Genomic DNA, 12,568 nt, shown 5'->3' on the forward strand with positions numbered 1-12,568 from the left:
TTTATTATACAGATCTTTCACTTCCTTAGTTAGAGTCACGCCAAGATATTTAATATTATTTGTGACTATTGAGAAGGGTGTTGTTTCCCTAATTTCTTTCTCAGCCTGTTTATTCTTTGTGTAGAGAAAGGCCATTGATTTGTTTGAGTTAATTTTATATCCAGCTACTTCACCGAAGCTGTTTATCAGGCTTAGGAGTTCTCTGGTGGAATTTTTAGGGTCACTTATATATACTATCATATCATCTGCAAAAAGTGATATTTTGACTTCATCTTTTCCAATTTGTATCCCTTTGATCTCCTTTTGTTGTCGAATTGCTCTGGCTAGGACTTCAAGTACAATGTTGAATAGGTATGGAGAAAGTGCACAGCCTTGTCTAGTTCCTGATTTTAGAGGGATTGCTTCAAGCTTCTCACCATTTACTTTGATGTTGGCTACTGGTTTGCTGTAGATTGCTTTTATCATGTTTAGGTATGGGCCTTGAATTCCTGATCTTTCCAAGACTTTTATCATGAATGGGTGTTGGATCTTGTCAAATGCTTTTTCCGCATCTAACGAGATGACCATGTGGTTTTTGTCTTTGAGTTTGTTTATATACTGGATTACGTTGATGGATTTCCGTATATTGAACCATCCCTGCATCCCTGGGATGAAACCTACTTGGTCAGGATGGATGATTGTTTTGATGTGTTCTTGGATTCCGTTAGCAAGAACTTTATTGAGGATTTTTGCATCAATATTCATAAGGGATATTGGTCTGAAGTTTTCTATCTTTGTTGGGTCTTTTTGTGGTTTAGGTATCAGAGTAATTGTGGCTTCATAGAATGAGTTGGGTAGAGTACCTTCTGTTTCTATTTTGTGGAATAGTTTGTGAAGAACTGGGATTAGATCTTCTTTGAAGGTTTGATAGAACTCTGCACTAAACCCATCTGGTCCTGGGCTATTTTTAGTTGGGAGACTATTAATGACTGCTTCTATTTCTTTGGGGGATATAGGGCTGTTTAGATCATTAACCTGATCTTGATTCAACTTTGGTACCTGGTATCTGTCTAGGAACTTCTCCATTTCATCCAGGTTCTCCAGTTTTGTTGAGTATAGCCTTTGGTAGAAGAATCAGATGGTGTTTTGGATTAATTCAGGATCTGTTGTTATGTCTCCTTTTTCATTTCTGATTTTTTTAATTAGGATGCTTTCCCTGTGCCCTCTAGTGAGTCTGGCTAAGGGTTTATCTATCTTGTTGATTTTCTCAAAGAACCAGCTCCTTGATTGGTTGATTCTTTGAATAGTTTTTCTTGTTTCCACTTGGTTGATTTCACCCCTGAGTTTGATTATTTCCTGCCGTCTACTCCTCTTGGGTGAATTTGCTTCCTTTTGTTCTAGTGCTTTTAGGTGTGTTGTCAAGCTGCTAATGTGTGCTCTCTCTAGTTTCCTTTTGGAGGCACTCAGAGCTATGAGTTTTCCTCTTAGAAATGCTTTCATTGCGTCCCATAAGTTTGGGTATGTTGTGGCTTCATTTTCATTGAACTCTAAAAAGTCCTTAATTTCTTTCTTTATTCCTTCATTGACCAAGGTATCATTGAGAAGAGTGTTGTTCAGTTTCCACGTGAAGGTTGGCTTTCTATTATTTATTTTGTTATTGAAGATCAGCTTTAGTCCATGGTGATCTGATAGGATGCATGGGACAATTTCAATATTTTTGTATCTGTTGAGGCCTGTTTTGTGACCAATTATGTGGTCAATTTTGGAGAAGGTGCCATGAGGTGCTGAGAAGAAGGTATATCCTTTTGTTTTAGGATAGAATGTTCTATAGATATCTGCCAGATCCATTTGATTCATAATTTCTCTTAGTTTCTCTGTGTCCCTGTTTAGTTTCTGTTTCCATGATCTGTCCATTGGTGAAAGTGGTGTGTTGAAGTCTCCCACTATTATTGTATGAGGTGCAATGTGTGCTTTGAGATTTACTAAAGTTTCTTTAATGAATGTGGCTGCCTTTGTATTTGGAGCATAGATATTCAGGATTGATAGTTCCTCTTGGAGGATTTTACCTTTGATGAGTATGAAGTGTCCCTCCCTGTCTTTATTAATGACTTTGGGTTGGAAGTCAATCTTATCAGATATTAGAATGGCTACTCCAGCTTGTTTCTTCATACCATTTGCTTGGAAAATTGTTTTCCAGCCTTTCATTCTGAGGTAGTGTCTATCTTTTTCTCTGAGATGAGTTTCCTGTAAGCAGCAAAATGTTGGGTCTTGTTTGTGTAGCCAGTTTTTAGTCTATGTCTTTTTATCGGGGAGTTGAGTCCATTGATATTAAGCGATATTAAGGAAAAGTAATTGTTGTTTCCTGTTATTTTTGTTGTTAAAGTTGGCATTCTGTTCTTGTGGCTGTCTTCTTTTAGGTTTGTTGAGGGATTACCTTCTTGTTGTTTCTAGGGCTTGCTTCCTGTCCTTGTATTGGTTTTTTTCTGTTATTATCCTTTGAAGGGCTGGATTCGTGGAGAGATAATGTGTGAATTTGGTTTTGTCGTGGAATACTTTGGTTTCTCCATCTATGTTAATTGAGAGTTTAGCTGGGTATAGTAGCCTGGGCTGGAATTTGTGTTCTTTTAGTGTCTGTATAACATCCGTCCAGGATCTTCTGGCTTTCATAGTCTCTGGTGAAAAGTCTGGTGTAATTCTGATAGGCTTGCCTTTATATGTTACTTGGCCTTTTTCTCTTACTGCTTTTAGTATTCTATCTTTATTTAGAGCATTTGTTGTTCTGATTATTATGTGTTGGGAGGTATTTCTTTTCTGGTCCAGTCTATTTGGAGTTCTGTAGGCTTCTTGTATGTTCATGGGCATCTCTTTCTTTAGATTTGGGAAGTTTTCTTCTATAATTTTGTTGAAGATGTTTGCTGGTCCTTTGAGTTGAAAATCTTCATTCTCATCCACTCCTATTATTCGTAGGTTTGGTCTTCTCATTGTGTCCTGTATTTCTTGGATGTTTTGAGTTAGGATCTTTTTGCATTTTACATTTTCCTTGATTGTTGTGCCGATGTTCTCTATGGAATCTTCTGCACCTGAGATTCTCTCTTCCATCTCTTGTATTCTGTTGCTGATGCTCGTATCTATGGTTCCAGATTTCTTTCCTAGGGTTTCTATCTCCAGTGTTGCCTTATTTTGGGTTTTCTTTATTGTGTCTACTTCCCTTTTTAGGTCTAGTATGGTTTTGTTCATTTCCATCATCTGTTTGGATGTGTTTTCCTGTTTTTCTTTAAGGACTTCTACCTGTTTGATTGTGTTATCCTGTTTTTCTTTAAGGACTTCTACCTGTTTGATTGTGTTATCCTGTTTTTCTTTAAGGACTTGTAACTCTTTAGCCATGTTCTCCTGTAATTCTTTAAGTGAGTTATTAAAGTCCTTCTTGATGTCCTCTACCATCATCATGAGATATGCTTTTAGATCCGTGTCTAGCTTTTCCGGTGTGTTGGGGTGCCCTGGACTGGGCGAAGTGGGGGTGCTGGGTTCTGATGATGGTGAGTGGTCTTGGTTTCTGTTAGTAAGATTATTACGTTTACCTTTCGCCATCTGGTAATCTCTGGGGTTAGTTGTTATCGTTGTCACTGTTTAAAGATTGGAGCAGAAGCTGTGTTCCACTCACCAGCAGTCTCAAAATCCTGTGGCGGGGGTCGTGGGTAGCTGGCGGTACCCTGGTGCTGGTCCAGCCAGAAGAGGCCTGTGGTCCTACTGAGGCCGGTTTTCTGCTTCCCTAACTAATGCAGTCTCTGGTCCCGCGCGCAATTGGATTGGAGCAGAAGCTGTGTTCCACTCACCAGAAGTCTTAAGATCCTGTGGCGGGTGTTGTGGGTAGCTGGCGAGTGTCAGCCGACCCTGCGCCCTAGCTACCCTGGTGCTTTTCTGACCGGAAGAGGCTTGTGGCCCTACTCAGGCCGGATTTCTGCCTCCCCAACCAAAGCAGTCTCAGGTCCTGCGTGATTGGACTGGAGCAGAAGCTGTGTTCCACTCACCAGCAGTCCCAAAATCCTGTGGCGGGGGTCGTGGGTATCTGGCGGGTGTCAGGCGACCCTGCGCTCTAGCTACCCTGGCGCTGATCCGACCGGATGAGGCCTGTGGCCCTACTCAGGCCGGTTTCTGCTTCCCTAACTAATGCAGTCTCAGGTCCCGCGCACAATTGGATTGGAGCAGAAGCTGTTTTCCACTCACCAGAAGTCTTAAGATCCTGTGGCGGGTGTTGTGGGTAGCTGGCGAGTGTCAGCCGACCCTGCGCCCTAGCTGCCCAGGTGCTTTTCTGACCGGAAGAGCCTACAATCACTTCTTGACATCAGCAATAGTGTCTGAGTTTGGTGTCTGCAGATTCTTGAGTACTTTCTATTCAAAGAATTTACTTATTTAGAAAACACACTTATATACCTCTACTAAGGATACAGTTGTATTTAACATTGTATTTAACATCTATTGTGGACAATAGATTCTTATCATGTGTGAATTGAAAATATGTCATTGCATTGATAGAGTCTTTTGTCTTTTCTTTGTTGCTCTGTTATTTCTTTCTTTCTGTGACATAGTGGTAGTTTTTATTTTTTTGTGTAACATCGTTAGGCATTTATAATTATTGAAAGAGAGAATAAAGGGAAAGCCAAGTAAACCAGGGATAGGGATGTTAATACAAGGCACAGGTGGTGAATATGAGCTGGTATGTGGCTGCTTTATGGAGGAGAACATCACACATGTATAGGTATTTCTTCCCATCGTCTTTTTAAGATTTTCCATAAAAATAATCTTTTTTTTCTTAATGGACCCTATCATCTGTTTCATAATATACATTATTTGTTGTGTCCTCTGAAGTGAATCTGGACTCAATGAAATTCTTGATTGTCAGAGGACTAAAGGAAGGTCTTTTTTCTATGTATTTTTGGGTAGTATATCATCTAAATTTTTGAACACAAGAGTGTACATTGGTCTCAAGGCTATAATTCAGTGTTTGCTGTCTTCCTGTATCATTCTCCACATTAATTTTTGTTATAAAATTTGTGATAGAAATTAATTTAATTATTTGAGTTGGGTCAACATTTTATGATCCCAAGGAAATACTGGAATGTAGTATTACAAACATCTGGCCCTGAAATTTTATGTTAGAACTAGACATGTGCTTGGTTTTACATGCTAATATAATGGAAAAATAGTTCCTTACCCATACACAGAGACTCACTTTTAAATTTTCCCTTTGTTTATTTTTATAACCTATGGTGTAATAAAATTCTGTGGATGTTACCTCTTTTATTAGTTTCATTATCAAACTTTTCTCGTGAAATTATTTGGGAAAATTTATGCAATAAATCATCTGTATTAATTACGTAAATATATGAATTAGTACCTAGAGGATTCATCTTAAAAGATAATGAAGAATGGTATGTTCTTGGCAAGGGACTCTGTCCTGCTGTGGCTTGATCCTGACATCAGCCTTGGCTATGATCCATAACTACAGTCCTTACTAGTGTGCCTTGAATAATCTATATGTGCAGCTGTGAGCTGTTATATCATATGATTTATCCTGAAAACTTTAGGAAAGAGGCTTATGCCTGGGAATTCTTGTTCAAGGAAACAAATCTCTTCCTGTTTGGGAATAGGGGGAATGATTCCCATTAAATACACCTGGGAAAGTTCCACACAGAAAGTTATTCTGCTTCTGAATCTATTTCATCATGGGGTCAGGTCTTGGGTTTATGCACTAGGAATAGCTTTTTTTTTTATGCAACTAGGGCCATTATATTGCTAGGAGGGAGTTGTTAAATTTTATCTGTCTTTAGCTTCTTGAACATAGATAAACTCCAGGGAGCCTGGAAGTTTTCTGACATACTGAAAAGTCTTTCTCTGAGTTTAAATTTTAGAGGGCCAAAATTTCTTGTGGAGAAACCTTGAGCTTATTAGTAGGGAAAGTGTGAACTCTGTATATGGTCTCTTCCTTGAATGATGAATCTCACCAGCCAGTTTAATCTTGTGCCGAGAATCACAGGTATAGTAGGATATTGTCTTTGTTATTCTCAAGAGATACTGAATAGAGGTATATTTACATTTCCAATGCTATCCAAAAGTCACCCATATCCCCCATTCCCCTTCCCCAATTCCACTTCTTGGCCCTGGCGTTCCCCTGTACTTAGGCATATAAAGTTTGCAAGGCCAATGGGCCTCTTTTTCTACTGATGGCCGACTAGGTCATCTTCAGATACATATGCAGCTAGAGACACGAGCTCCGGGGGTTACTAGTTAGTTCATATTGTTGTTCCACCTATAGGGTTGCAGACCCCTTCAGCTCTTTGAGTACATTCTCTAGCTCCTCCGTTGGGGGCCCTGTGTTCCATCCAATAGCTGACTGTGAACATCCACTTCTGTGTTTGCTAGGCCCCAGCATAGCCTCACAAGAGACAGCTATACCAGGGTCCTTTCAGCAAAATCTTGCTAGTATATGCAATGGTGTCAGCGTTTGGAGGCTGATTATGGGATGGATCCCTGGGTATGGCAGTCTCTAGATGGTCAATCCTTTCATCTCAGCTCCAAACTTTGTCTCTGTAACTCCTTCCATGGATGTTTTGTTCCCAATTCTAAGAGGCAAAGTATCCACACTTTGGTCTCCATTCTTCTTGAGTTTCATGTGTTTTACAAATTATATCTTATATCTTGGGTATTCTAAGTTTCTGGGCTAATATCCACTTATCAGTGAGTACATATTGTGTGAGTTCTTTTGTGATTGGGTTACCTCACTCAGGATGATACCCTCCAGGTCCATCCATTTGCCTAGAAATTTCATAAATTTATTCTTTTTAATAGCTGAGTAGTACTCCATTGTGTAAATGTACCACATTTTCTGTATCCATTTTTCTGTTGAGGGGCATTTGAGTTTTTTCCAGCTTCTGGCTAATTTATAATAGGCTGGTATAATAATGCTGGTATGAACATAGTGGAGTGTGTGTCCTTCTTACCAGTTGGAACATCTTCTTGATATATGCCCAGCAGAGGTATTACAGGATCCTCTGGTAGTACTATGTCCAATTTTCTTAGGAACTGCCAGACTGATTTCCAGAGTGGTTTTATAAGCTTGCAATCCCACTAACACTGGAGGACTGTTCCTCTTTCTCCACATGCTTGCCAGCAACTGCTGTCACCTGAATTTTTGATTTTAGCCAGTCTGACTGATGTGAGAAGGAATCTCAGGGTTGCTTTTGATTTGCATTTCCCTGATGATTAAGGATGCTGGACATTTTTTCAGGTGCTTCTCACACATTCGGTATTCCTCAGGTGAGAATTCATTGTTTAGCTCTGTGCCCTGTTTTTTAATGGGGTTATTTGATTTTCTGGAGTCTACCTTCTTGAGTTATTTATATATATTGGATATTAGTCCCCTATCTGATTTAGGCTAGGTAAAGATCCTTTCCCAATCTCTTGATGGCCTTTTTGTCTTATTGAGGGTGTCTTTTGCCTTACAGAAGCTTTGCAATTTTATGAGGCCCCATTTGTCAATTCTCGATCTTACAGCACAAGCTATTGTTGTTCTATTCAGGAATTTTTCCCCTGTGCCCATATCTTCAAGGCTTTTCTGCAATTTCTCCTCTACAAGTTTCAGTGTCTCTGGTTTTATGTGTAGTTCCTTGAACCACTTAGATTTGTCCTTAGTACAAGGAGATAAGAATGGATCGATTCACATTCTTCTACATGATAACTGCCAGTTGTGCCAGCACCATTTGTTGAAAATGCTGTCTTTTTTCCACTGGATGGTTTTAGCTCCCTTGTCAAAGATCAAGTGACCATAGGTGTGTGGGTTCATTTCTGGGTCTTCAATTCTATTCCATTGGTCTACTTTTCTGTTGGTATACCAGTACCATACATTTATTTTTTTTTTTATCACAATTGCTCTGTAGTACAGCTTTAGGTCAGCATGGTGATTCCACCAGAGGTTCTTTTATCCTTGAGAAGAGTTTTTGCTATCCTAGGTTTTTGTTATTCCAGATGAATTTGGAGATTGCCCTTTCCAATTCGTTTAAGAATTGAGTTGGAATTTTGATGGGGATTGCATTGAATCTGTATATTGCTTTTGGCAAGTTAACCATTTTTACTATATTGATCCTGCCAATCCATGAGCATGGGAGATCTTTCCATCTCCCGAGATCTTTAATTTCTTTCTTCAGAGACTTGACGTTCTTGTCATACAGATCTTTCACTTACTTAGTTAGATTCTCGCCAAGATATTTTATATTATTTGTGACTATTGAGAAGGGTGTTGTTTCCATAATTTCTTTCTCACCCTGTTCAATATTGCTACTTTTGAGGGTACTGAAAAATCTGTCTAAAGATGAGTAACAGCCATGAGAGATACTTCTTGTGTAAGGTAATAACCATAGCAAAAGCAAGTGTTCCTGACAATTTTTTGTTTACCTAAAATATAGCAGGTATATAGGAGGAAAGAAAAGAAATGTAAAAGTCACAGTTCTTTATAACTAAGATAGTGAAAAGTGTAAGAGGTTCCAGAATAGATCAGCAATACAGACAATATCTGACACCCCATAATAGCACTCATTGTATTCTTCTAGCAATAAGGGTAGGTGTCTAAAGCAGTGATTATTAAAGACAATGTAGCACTGTAGTTTCTAGAGTTACAGAAATCTTCAACATGGCATACATGGAATATTCTTATTAAAATCTGTAGTGATAAACGTAGAATTATGTATAATTAATGAACAACTGCTGGATCCACATGAATTTCCACTAATATTTTACTTGCCATTAGCATTTTATCAACTGTTAAATAATTTATATTATAATCAGGAATGGTTGGTCTCAGAAGCTACTTAAAATCTCATAGATTTGCAAACATCTATGCACATACAGTTAGTTCTAAGTATGTAATATGAAGAATTGGATACTGTGTTCCACAATACTCTATTTATATAGTTTTTGTTATGGCATCTATTGCAAAGAGAAGGTACTTGATGAGGTTAGGAGAGTAAACTTGTTCTTGGCTTTGAGCAAATTTTTTTTAATTTTTAAAATATTTTATTAGATATCTTCTTCATTTACATTTCAAATGCTATCCTGAAAGTACCCTATACCCTCCCCAAACCCTGCTCCCCAACCCACCCACTCCCACTTCCTGGCCCTGGCATTCCCCTGTATTGGGGCATATGATCTTCGCAAGACCAAGGGTCTCTCCTCCCATTGATGGCTGACTAGACCATACTCTGCTACATATGCAACTAGAGACACAGTTCTGGGGGGTATTGGTTAGTTCATATTCTTGGTCCTCCTATAGGGTTGCCAATCCCTTTATCTCCTTGGGTACTTTCTTTAGATCCTTCTTTAGGGGCCCTGTGTTCCATCCAATAGATGACTGTGAGCCTGCCCGTACCAGGCATTGGCATAGATTTACAAGAGATAGCTATATCAGGGTCCTGTCGGCAAAATCTTGCTGACATATGTAATAGTACCTGGGTTTTATGGTTGTATATGGGATGGATGCCCAGGTAAGGCAGTCTCTGGATGGCCCTTTCTTCCATCTCAGCTCCAAACTTTATCTCTGTATCTCCTTCCATGGGTATTTTGTTCCCCATTCTAAGAAGGAACGAAGTATCCACATTTTGGTCTTTCTTCTTCTTGAGTTTCATGTGTTTTGCAAATTGTATCTTGGGTATTCTAAGTTTCTAGACTAATATCTGCTTATCAGTGAGTGCATATCATGTTTGTTATTTTGTGATTGGGTTACCTCACTCTGGATGATATCCTCCAGATCCATACATTTGCCTAAGAATTTCATAATTTCATTTTTTAAATCCCTGAATAGTACTCCATTGTGTAAATGTATCACATTTTCTGTATCCATTGGTTACATCTTCACATCTGGTTGTATCCAGCTTCTGGCTATTATATATAAGGCTGCAATGAACATAGTGTAGCATGTGTCCTTATTACAAGTTAGAACATCTTCTGGGTATATGCCCAGGAGAGGTATTGCTGGATATTCCAGCAATGGTACTATGTCCATTTTTTTTTAGTATTATTATTTAATCTTGTTTTTGCATTCAGTCATTATCCCTCTCCTGGTCTGCCATCCAACTCTTTCTAATCCAATTACCAATATTCCATCTCTAAGAGGATGTCCCCACTCCTACCCCCACACCACCAGAACTCCCTTGACCCTGGTGTCTCAAGTCTCCTGAGGGTTAGGCTCACCATCTCTCATTTAGGCCTGACTAGGCAGTCCTCTGCTCTATATGTATTGGAGCCCTCATATCAGTTAGTGTATGAGCCACCTCATTGGTGGCTCAGTGTCTGAGAAATCTCGGGGTTCCCAGTTAGTTGATAATGCTGGTCTTCCTAGGAGTCACCCTCCTCTTCAGCTTCTTCCAACTTTCCCCTAATTCAGCCACAGGAGTCTCCAGCTTCTGTCCGTTGATTGGGTGTAAGTATCTGCATCTGACTCTTTCAGCTACATGTATGGGCCTCTAAGAAGGCAGCCATGCTAAGCTCTTAACTGTAAGCATACCATAGCATCAGTAATAGTGTCAGGCTTTGGAGCCTCCCCATGAGATGGATCCCAATTTGGGTCTGTCACTGAATCTCATTTCCCTCAGGCTCTTCTCCATTTTTTACCCTGCAGTTCTTTTAGACAGGAGCCATTCTGGGTCAGAGTTTTTGACTATGGGATGGCATTCCTCCATTTGATGTCCTGTCTTTCTACTGGAGGGAGATTCTACTAGTTCCCTCTCCCCACTGTATGGTATTTCATCCAATGTCCCTCCCATTGAGTCTTGAGAGTCTCTCATCTCCCAGGTATCTGGTATATTCTAAAGGGTTCTCCAGGACAACCTACTACCTCCTGAGTTTTCCTGTTTCCATTCTTTCTACTGGCCCTCAAGTCTTCACTTCTGTCCCCTATTACCTGATTATATTCCACGTTTACCCTCCTCCTCCCCTGTCCCACCTAGGTTACTCCCTTCCTCTTTTCCACCCCACATGATTGCTTTCTTCTTCCTCAGAAGTGGGATTGAGGTGTCCTAAATTGCACCCTCTGCTTGTTACTTTTCTTGAGTTCTGTGGAATGTATCCTGGGCATTCTGCACTTGTTTTGGCTAATATCCACATAGTAGTGAGCACGTACCATACCTGTAATTTTGGGTCTAAGTTACATCACTCAGCATGATATTTTATAGTTCTATTCATTTGCCTGCAAATCTCATTATGTCCTTGTTCTTAATAGCTAAGTAGTATTCCATTGTGTAAGTGAACCACATTTCTGTATCTATCCTTCCATTATGGTAAATGTGAGTTGTTTCTAGTTTCTGGCTATCAGAAATAAGGCTACCATGAACATAGTGGAACATGTGCCTCTGTGGCATGGTGGGGCATCTTTTGGTATATGCTTAAGATTGGTATAGCTGGGTCTTCAGGTAGATCTATTTCCAATTTTCTGAGGAACCTCCAGATTGATTTCTAGAGTGATTTTACAAGTTTGCTATCCTACCAGCAGTGGAGGAGTGTTCCTCTTTCTCCATATCATTACAAAAATGAGCTGTCACCATTGTTTTTTATCTAAGCCATTCTAATTTGTGCACAGTAGAACTTCAGGGCTGTTTTGATGTGCATTTCCCTGATGACTAAGAACTTTTAACATTTTTTAAGTGCTTATGGACCATTTGAGATTCCTCTGTTGTGAATTCTTTGTTAGTTCTATACATAAATTATAGTTGAAGACTATGCTGGTTTAATAGAGTTTTAATTGTAGAGTCTTCTATAGTAGCCATGTCTTTAGTACCTCTGAGTCTTTAACTAGGCTTCTAGTACCAAACAAGATGTTACTCTTGCTGACCAGGCCAAAATGCAATTAGAGAGATGTTTCTTCCTTACTTTTAAAAACACACATAAAAATAGCATTAGGTGTGTAATCAGGTAATATTTAAGAATATATTTGTATATATGTGTACATATATGCTTCCAATAACAATTGCTTGAAAATGAGGTCATAAATTTGAAGGAGAGCATGTATATGAAAGTATTTTAAGAAGGAAAGGGAAGGTAGAAATGTTATATATACATTATTCTGTCAAAAATAACAGAAATAGGCTGGAGAGTTGGCTCAGTGGTTAAAAGAACTGTCTGCTTTTTCAGAGGTCCTGAGTTCAATCTTCAACAATAACATCGTGTTTTAAAACCAACCATATGTATATATATATATATATATATTGGACTCTGATGCCCTCTTCTAGGCAGATATATTTTTTTGAAAAAATATGTTTTCTGTTTTTTTCAATTTTTATTAGATATTTTCTTCATTTACATTTCAAATGCTATATTAAAAGTCTCCTATACCCTCTCCTCGCCCTGCTCCCCTACCCACTCACTCCTACTTCTTGACCCTGGTGTTCCCCTGTACTGGGGCATATGGGATCAGAGCAACAGCAGTAGATTTTTGTACTCTGTATGATACCTACATGCATACATGGGTTCAATCCTAAACCATAATTGAATTTAAATACACACATGTGTTTATATAAAAATCTTGCATGCACATATGTATACACAC

The 12,568-nt window shown here is 39.0% G+C and overlaps 1 long non-coding RNA gene across 41 annotated transcripts in view; it reads left to right on the forward strand.

Moving 5' to 3' along the window:
* The window catches only part of LOC115030329 (uncharacterized), a 301,725-nt gene that overhangs the window by 65,197 nt on the left and 223,960 nt on the right, over positions 1 to 12,568 (forward strand). The window lies entirely within an intron of this gene.

This window comes from Mus caroli, unplaced genomic scaffold (genome assembly GCF_978045245.1).
Source record: "Mus caroli unplaced genomic scaffold, Mus_caroli_1 scaffold_8, whole genome shotgun sequence".
In the NCBI taxonomy this organism is placed as follows: domain Eukaryota; kingdom Metazoa; phylum Chordata; class Mammalia; order Rodentia; family Muridae; genus Mus; species Mus caroli.